At 49.6% G+C, this 9,200-nt stretch overlaps 1 protein-coding gene across 1 annotated transcript in view; it reads left to right on the top strand.

Annotated features, from left to right (window-relative positions):
* Window positions 1-4,303: 4,303 nt before the first annotated feature.
* The window catches only part of LOC141108440 (discoidin domain-containing receptor 2-like), a 311,526-nt gene continuing 306,629 nt past the window's right edge, over window positions 4,304-9,200 (top strand). Inside the window, exon 1 of the mRNA XM_073600047.1 lies at window positions 4,304-4,475. The gene's annotated coding sequence lies outside the window, so the exon portion shown is untranslated. The remainder of the gene's footprint in view (window positions 4,476-9,200) is intronic.

The raw sequence follows: 9,200 nt of genomic DNA, 5'->3' as shown, positions 1-9,200 counted from the left end.
CCCAGTAGCTTTAAATATAGTTAACAAAGTTAATACAGAAACGTGTTGAGATGTAAGGTAGAAAGAGGGACTATGGATCATGTATGGTACAGTTGTCAAGGAGTGAGGAGCTTCTGGGACAAAATATTTGAGATATATCAGAAAGTGTCAGGAGTAGAAAGGAGTCCAAATATAAGCACCTCATTGTTTTCCCTTACATCAGATACAATAAGGGTAACCAAAATAGATATACTTCACCACATGACAACTGCAGCTAGAACAATTATAGTGCGAAAATTGGAAAAAACAAATAAGCCAACTATGTTGGAATGGATATGTGAAATGAAGGAAACTGAATATATGGAAAAATAGATAAGAGAAGAAGGGTATGTAGGGGGTCAGGTGCCAGAAATATGGCAAAAATTGGAGGAATTTCGGTCCTCGAATAGATTGATGGAGTATTTATAATTGGAGGGGAATGGGAAGGATATGGGATGAAAAGGAAGGAAGAAAAAAAGGGGAAAAAAAGATTTTATTTTTAATGTTTAGATGTATGTATGAGTAATAGGAAATTAATGTTTTGAGGTATGTATGAGTAATAGGAACTTAGTTCGACGATTCTATAGAAACAGGAAGAAGTGGGTATCATTAAGATTATTTAGTATGTAAAATGAATTTTTATTGTATATTTTTTTGAAGATGGTATGATGTGTATTACTTGTCTTTTTTTTTAAATTTAATAAAAAGAAGATTGATAACAAAATTAAAGTTACACCTCCCCCCCCCCAAAAAAAATGGGAGCCCACCACCCACATACATGCACGTACAAAAGTAAATGCATTGGAGGTTGCCTATGCATGAAAACTTTAATTGCTTTACACATGTTACATATCAGCACGTACACTGGAGTGAGAGCAAAAACTATAGGCCAATTATTCATGGGTAACTCTAAATTGTTGATCTGTTATGCTCCGTACACACGGTCGGATTTTCCGATGGAAAATGTCCGATCGGAGCGTGTTGTCGGAAATTCCGACCGTGTGTGGGCTCCATCGGACATTTTCCATCGGATTTTCCGACACACAAAGTTGGAGAGCAGGAGATAAAATTTTCCGACAACAAAATCCGTTGTCGGAAATTCCGATCGTGTGTACACAAATCCGACGGACAAAGTGCCAGGCATGCTCAGAATAAATAAAGAGATGAAAGCTATTGGCCACTGCCCCGTTTATAGTCCCGACGTACGTGTTTTACGTCACCGCGTTCAGAACGATTGGATTTTCCGACAACTTTGTGTGACCGTGTGTATGCAAGACAAGTTTGAGCCAAAATCCTAGGATTTTGTTGTCGGAATGAACGAACAAAGTCCGACCGTGTGTACGGGGCATAAGAGCTTTTCAACAACACCCCCTATGATAGCTTTGTTTGTTGGAACCCGAAGGGGCCACTCCTAAACTGTTCCCACAATGTTGGGAGCATGAATTTGTCCAAAATGTCTTGGTATGCTGATGCCTTAAGAGTTCCCTTCACTGGAACTAAGGGGCCAAGCCCAACCCCTGAAAAACAACCCCACACTATAATCCCCCCTCCACTAATTGATTTAATTTGTGTGTAAAGGCAGGCATCCCATTACTTTTGGTAATATAGTGTATGTAAGGAGATAAGTGGAGAGGAGATGCACAGACAATAATTAGGCACTCCAATAAGAGGTGGGGATATGATGTGCAAGTAGGTAGAGAGCTCTGAAAGGGAATTGATTGAGTACTCAAACTTTCTGGCTGCCTGTCTGCTAACAATCTTTCCACACCTTCCTGGAGTCACTGAATGCTTCTCAGCTACTCCTCATTTCTAAGGACTACATATCCCATGGTACCTTGCCGCCCACAAACAGTTATTCCTACACTGACTCCACCTCCTCTCGGCACCTCTGTAGATAAGAAGGCGGGGCTCTGTGAAATGTGTGACACAACAGTGCCTACTCACAGGCCATAGTGACTCTGTGTCACAGAATACAAGGAAGCAGGGGCGTAACTACAGGGGTCGTGAGCCAGCCCCAATGCTCCAGGGGTCCCGTTTGGCCCCCATCTATACTTGGACAGGAGGGGCTGCATCTAGAGGAACCAATGCCCTCCATTTTCCTCCTGCAGCTGCTGAATGTCCGCTTCTCCTTCTCTCCCTCCCGTAGGCATTCAGGGGCTGAAGGAGAGCATTGGTTCCTCTATCTGACCCCCCTCTTCTCCCATCCCCCCACTCCTCTCCAATCCCCCCACTCCTCTCCGGTATCTCCCCTGATGTTCTCCAGTCTCCCCATTCCTCTCCGGTCCTCCCACTCTTCTCCAATCCACCCACTCTTCTCCAGTCCCCCCACTCCTATCCGGTCCCCCCACTCTTCTCTTGTCCCCCCACTCTTCTCCAGTCCCCCCACTCTTCTCCAGTCTCCCCACTCCTCTCCAGTCCCCCCACTCCTCTCCAGTCCCCCCACTCCTCTACAGTCCCCCCACTCTTCTCCAATCCACCCACTCTTCTACAGTCCCCAAACTCCTCTCTGGTCCCCCCACTCTTCTCCAATCCACCCACTCTTCTCTGGTTCCCCACTCCTCTCTGGTCCCCTCACTCTTCTCCAATCCACCCACTCTTCTCCAATCCACCCACTCTTCTCCGGTCCCCCCACTCCTCTCCAGTTCCCTCACTCTTCTCCATTCCCCCACTGCTCTCCGGCCCCCCATTCCTCTCTGGTCCCCCCACTCTTTTCCTGTGCCCCCACTCCTCTCCAGTCCCTGCGCTCTTCTCTGGCCCCCCCCCACTCCTCTCCAGTTCCCCCGCTCTTCTCTGGTCCCCCCGCTCCTCTCCGGTTCCCCCGCTCCTCTCCGGTCCCCCCGCTCTTCTCTGGTCCCCTCACTCCTCTCAGGTCCCCCGCTCTCCTCTGGTCCCCCCACTCTTTTCCAGGCCCCGTGCTGCCCCCCTCCTCCCACTTAGCCCTGCTGGGTTCCCCCCTCCCTCCGGCTGCTGTGGGGGATGGGTTAGGATGGAGAGTGGTGAAGGGGCCAATAAATATGTAATTTACCGGCCCCTTCTTGTATGAAATGACATGGATCATTGACACATAACTGAAGTGTAGTAAACTGATTACTATGCTTCATTTTATGAATAAGTAAGAAAAGTTGCGCTACATTAAATATTTCTTATCCAAGAAATAGTGTGAACCAATACTATACAGAAAACCAGGACACACCCGAATCAAGAGTGCATCCTGAGCATCCTAAACTCCTTCAGGTGATGTATACATAAATGAATTGTGAAATAAACAAAATAGCGACAGCTGAAAAAAATCATGTGCACATCAATCAATAAATGAAAAAACAATGTCCATAAGACCATTAGTGTCCATATACAAATAAAATGAGCAGCGTTTTCTTTAGATGTAATAGAAAAAATATGTGAGTTATAATCCACAGCAGGTATCAAGGTCCAGATATTCAGCCTTAAAATGTCCAGAAATGAAAGACAGCTCGATGTAAACTCTGTATGTGATAACCCTTACCGGAACCGGTGGACCCCCTAAAGAGCAGGGTCATACGAGCAGACAGATATAGCCCTCTGCGGGGACACTTGAATCCTCTGGTATCTAGAGTCCTTTGGTCGCCTTGAGCGGTCCGCGAGGATTTCGCCAGATAGCAGTAAATGCTTAGCAGCTAGATGTCCCCAATCTGAAAAGAGAAGCACACTCGGGCTCCCAGCCACGACTGAGCAGAGAGAAAGGGACTCCAGTCGTGTAGTAAGTTAAAATTTAAAATTTTAATGTTAACTAGATAAGCAAAAGCTCATAAGACAACATGTACAGAGGTAATGTACAGGGATATTGCACAGAAAAATTGTATAAAGGTGCATGAATAGATAAAAAGCCGGCTAGCGAAAACAAACAATAAAAAGCACCCGTGTACAGTGGTCAAGGAGCGGTCACATGTGGCGTGATTGCGTCAGCACAACGCACAGCCCTACATGTTTCGCAATACCTTGCGCCCCAGGAAGATGCAAGGTATTGCGAAACATGTAGGGCTGTGCGTTGTGCTGACGCAATCACGCCACATGTGACCTGGTACACGGGTGCTTTTTATTGTTTGTTTTCACTAGCCGGCTTTTTATCTATTCATGCACCTTTATACAATTTTTCTGTGCAATATCCCTGTACATTACCTCTGTACATGTTGTCTTATGAGCTTTTGCTTATCTAGTTAACATTAAAATTTTTAATTTTAACTTACTACACGACTGGAGTCCCTTACTGTCTGCTCAGTCGTGGCTGGGAGCCCGAGTGTGCTTCTCTTTTCAGATTGGGGACATCCAGCTGCTAAGCATTTACTGCTATCTGTCGAAATCCTCGCAGACCGCTTAAGGCGACCAAAGGACTCAAGATACCAGAGGATTCAAGTGTCCCCGCAGAGGGCTATATCTGTCTGCTCGTATGACCCTGCTCTTTAGGGGGTCCACCGGTTCCGGTAAGGGTTATCACATACAGAGTTTACAACGAGCTGTCTTTCATTTCTGGACATTTTAAGGCTGAATATCTGGACCTTGATACCTGCTGTGGATTATAACTCACATATTTTTTCTATTACATCTAAAGAAAACGCTGCTCATTTTATTTTATTTGTATATGGACACTAATGGTCTTATGGACATTGTTTTTTCATTTATTGATTGATGTGCACATGATTTTTTTCAGCTGTCGCTATTTTGTTTATTTCACAATTCATTTATGTATACATCACCTGAAGGAGTTTAGGATGCTCAGGATGCACTCTTGATTCGGGTGTGTCCTGGTTTTCTGTATAGTATTGGTTCACACTATTTCTTGGATAAGAAATATTTAATGTAGCGCAACTTTTCTTACTTTGACATTTATTAGCACCATTAGGTATTAGATGGTTTATTGTTGCTGCTTTTTTGCTGATTTTGCTTTTGTCTTAGCACGGTATTTACACTTTATTTAACTCATTTTATGAATAGACAGGAAGCTCTGTGCAGAGTTATTCCGCTCCATTCATTCTGTGCAGTTGAGGTGCAGAGATGGAGATGAGGGCGTGTCCATATCATTTTATGGTAAAGGTGAACTAACCTTTGGAGCCCTGCAGCGTGGGAGGAGACTTGCAGGTGGGAGGAGACTTTTGAGGCAAGAGGAGATCTGTGGGGTGGGAGGAGCCTTGTGGTGCGGGAGGAGACTTGTGCGTGAGAGGAGTCCTGTGGGGCAGAAGGAGACTTGCGGGGTGGGAGGAGCCTTGTGGTGCGGGAGGAGACTTGCGGGAGGAGGAGCCTTGTGGTGCAGGAGGAGCCTTTTGTGTGGGAGGAGACTTGCGGGGCAGGAGGAGACCTGCAGGGTGGTAGGAGACTTGCTGGGTGGGAGGAGCATTGCAGTGCAGGAGGAGCCTTGTGGGGGGAGGAGCCCTGTGGGGCGGGAATAGACTTGCAGGGTGGGAGGAGACTTGCAAGGTGGGAGGAGCCTTGAGGGGCAGGAGGAGACTTAGTGGGTGGGAGAAGCATTGTGGTGTGGGAGGAGCCTTGCAGGGGAGGAGCCTTGTGGTGGGGAGGAGCCTTGCAGTGTGGAAGAAGACTTGCGGGGCAGGTGGAGACCTGCAGGGCGGGAGGAGACTTGCTGGGTGGGAGGAGCATTGCGGTGCGGGAGGAGTCTTGCAAGGTGGGAGGATCCTTGTGTTGCAGGAGGAGCCTTGTGGTGCAGGAGGAGCCTTTCCATGTGGGAGGAGACTGGTGGGGCGGGAAGAGACTTGCTGGGTGGGAGAAGCATTGTGGTGTGGGAGGAGCCTTGCAGGGGAGGAGCCTTGTGGTGGGGAGGAGCCTTGCAGTGTGGGAGAAGACTTGCGGGGCAGGAAGAGACCTGCAGGGCGGTAGGAGACTTGCTGGGTGGGAGGAGCACTGCAGTGCAGGAGGAGCCTTGTGGAGGAGGAGCCCTGAGGGGCGGGAATAGACTTGCAGGGTGGGAGGAGACTTGCAAGGTGGGAGGAGCCTTGAGGGGCAGGAGGAGCCTTGCAGGGTGGGAGGAGCCATGCAGGACGGGAGGAGACTTGCAGGGTGGGAGGAGCCTTGCTGGGCAGGAGGAGTATTGCATGGTAGGAGGAGACTTGTGGGGCAGGAGGAGACTTGCTGGGTGGGAGGAGCATTGCGGTGCAGGAGGAGCCTTGCAGGGGGAGGAGCCTTGCAGGGTGGGAGGAGACTTGCAAAATCAATGGAGCCTTATGGGGTGGGAGGAGCCTTGTAGGTCGGAAGGAGACTTGCAGGGTGGGAGGAGCCGAGCTGGGCGGGAGGAGTATTGCAGGGTGGGAGGAGCCCCATGGCAAGGGTAGCTTTTAAATTTCCCCAGAGATCAGCATTATACATTTCTGGATGTTTTCCAAACTTTTGAAGATTGGTGTCACCAAAATAAACTTTATAAACACAACAATGTAAACAAAACAAAATGCTGATCCAGTGATTAGATCCATAGAATAATAATAATAAAAGTAATCTATATAATAATAATAGGAGGTGATGGTTTCCCCTTCTGAATGTCTGTGTGAATGAGTCTATAAGGTGGTGGCCCATGTCTGAATAATGGGGATCCTTGTGCTACATTGCAGAGCTGTGTAAATCTCAGGACTGGATGGACAGAAACAACAATCCATAGATTATAATAATAAAATAATAGAAATATATATAATAATATGAGGCGCTCGTATCCTCTCCCAAACACCTGAAGGTGAAGGTGGGGGCCCCTGTCTGTGTGTTGTATGACGGAGCGGTGTAATTCTCAGGACTGGATGGACAATCACCAATCTATAGATTGGGGGTCAGTAACCTGTTGATGGCGGACAGGTGATTGGTTGTATAGAGGTGGGGGAGGGGTTGTGTATAGAGGTGGGGGGAGGGGTTATGTATAGAGGTGGGGGGAGGGGTTGTGTATAGAGGTGGGGGGAGGGGTTATGTAGAGAGGTGGGGGAGGGGTAATGTATAGAGGTGGGGGAGGGGTTGTGTAGAGAGGTGGGGGAGGGGTTGTGTATAGAGGTGGGGGGAGGGGTTGTGTATAGAGGTGGGGGGAGGGGTTATGTTGAGAGGTGGGGGAGGGGTAATGTATAGAGGTGGGGGAGGGGTTGTGTAGAGAGGTGGGGGAGGGGTTGTGTAGAGAGGTGGGGGAGGGGTTGTGTAGAGAGGTGGGGGAGGGGTTATGTAGAGAGGTGGGGGAGGGGTTGTGTATAGAGGTGGGGGAGGGGTTGTGTATAGAGGTGGGGGAGGGGTTGTGTATAGAGTTGGGGAAGGGGCTATGTATAGAGGCATGGGAGGGGTTGTGTACAGAGGTGGTGGGGGAGGTGTTCTGTAGCATGCTATTAGAGGACTCTCAGGTCATATAATAGAGAATTCCCCTCCAGGACACAACTTCCGGGGACTCCTCCCCCCTCCTGGGCCCAGATGGGACATGTGGGAATGCTGGGACTAGTAGATACCACAAAAATAATTTGCTGCTTAAATAATCTTGTCTGGATGTTAACGAAAGGTTCTACGAGTACATCGTCTCAAAACGGCAATGGCCAGCACCAGAATTATGCCAACAAGAGCACACATTCTTAGGCCTCATGTACACTGTTGCTGGTAAACGGACGTTTAGGAGCAGCCAGGCCCGGATTTACTCCCTTTGCCGCCCCAAGGCCGGGTCCTTCAATGCCGCCCCCCCCCCCCACACACACACAAACCACGTCCTTTATCGATGACTTCTACAATAGATCAATTAAAAACATATCTCCATACACGAGAACACTGAAAATAACTGGCTTTAATTGTACAGACTAAAAATACTTCAGGGTAAGCGCGCGAGGGGTAAGGATTTTTCGCAGGCAAATTCTCAAGGCAATGGCTGGTGTTAGTGCTTCAATCATCCCCGGCACCATGGTTGTTATGGTGTCAGGATGATTGAAACACATTATTTCTATCATTACATTGTAATATAAACTGAAATAGTTCAACTCACCATAATGCAGAATCATTGGGAGCCCTGAGCGTGTCACTTGCCACTATGCCTGCCACCAGATGGGGATGTCACTTGCCACTATGCCTGCCACCAGATGGAGATGTCACTTGCCACTATGCCTGCCACCAGATGGGGATGACACTTGCCACGCTGCCTGCCACCAGATGGGGATATCACTTGCCATGCTGCCTGCCACCAGATGGGGATGTCACTTGCCACCATGCCTGCCACCAGATGGGGATGTCACTTGCCACGCTGCCTGCCACCAGATGGGGATGTCACTTGCCACCATGCCTGCCACCAGATGGGGATGTCACTTGCCACGCTGCCTGCCACCAGATGGGGATGTCACTTGCCACCATGCCTGCCACCAGATGGGGATGTCACTTGCCACGCTGCCTGCCACCAGATGGGGATGTCACTTGCCACGCTGCCTGCCACCAGATGGGGATGTCACTTGCCACCATGCCTGCCACCAGATGGGGATATCACTTGCCACGCTGCCTGCCACCAGATGGGGATATCACTTGCCACACTGCCTGCCACCAGATGGGGATGTCACTTGCCACCATGCCTGCCACCAGATGGGGATGTCACTTGCCACGCTGCCTGCCACCAGATGGGGATGTCACTTGCCACCATGCCTGCCACCAGATGGGGATGTCACTTGCCACGCTGCCTGCCACCAGATGGGGATGTCACTTGCTACCATGCCTGCCACCAGATGGGGATATCACTTGACACGCTGCCTGCCACCAGATGGGGATGCCACTTGCCACCAGATGGGGATGTCACTTGCCACCAGATGGGGATGTCCCTTGCCACCAGATTGGGATGTCCCTTGCCATGCTGCCTGCCATCAGAAGGAGGAGGGCGGAACAGCGGTGCGGGCAATGAGAGATGTCATCTTTCTCCCCCACCGCCGCACCACTGACATTACTAGCTACTCTCTACTTTTTTCAAAAATGGCGCCGGGCGGCGCAATCACGCTACTGTGCATGCGCCGCCCGGCCGAGCGCTTACAAGCTTTCCCGAGCCCAGCCGGCTTTGGAACGGCGCATGCGCAGTTGCGTGGTCGGCTCGCGGCCATCTTTTCTATGGGCACTGGTGCCCATAATAGACTGTAATGGACAGCACAAAAGGGGGGGCGGCCGCGAAGTCCCTGCAGGAGCAGCGCCGCCCCTACACCACTGCCGCCCCGAGGCCTGGC

Source organism: Aquarana catesbeiana, linkage group LG09, assembly GCF_042186555.1.
Source record: "Aquarana catesbeiana isolate 2022-GZ linkage group LG09, ASM4218655v1, whole genome shotgun sequence".
Classification (NCBI taxonomy): Eukaryota; Metazoa; Chordata; class Amphibia; order Anura; family Ranidae; genus Aquarana; species Aquarana catesbeiana.
This window is presented reverse-complemented; position numbering and strand designations above follow the sequence as displayed.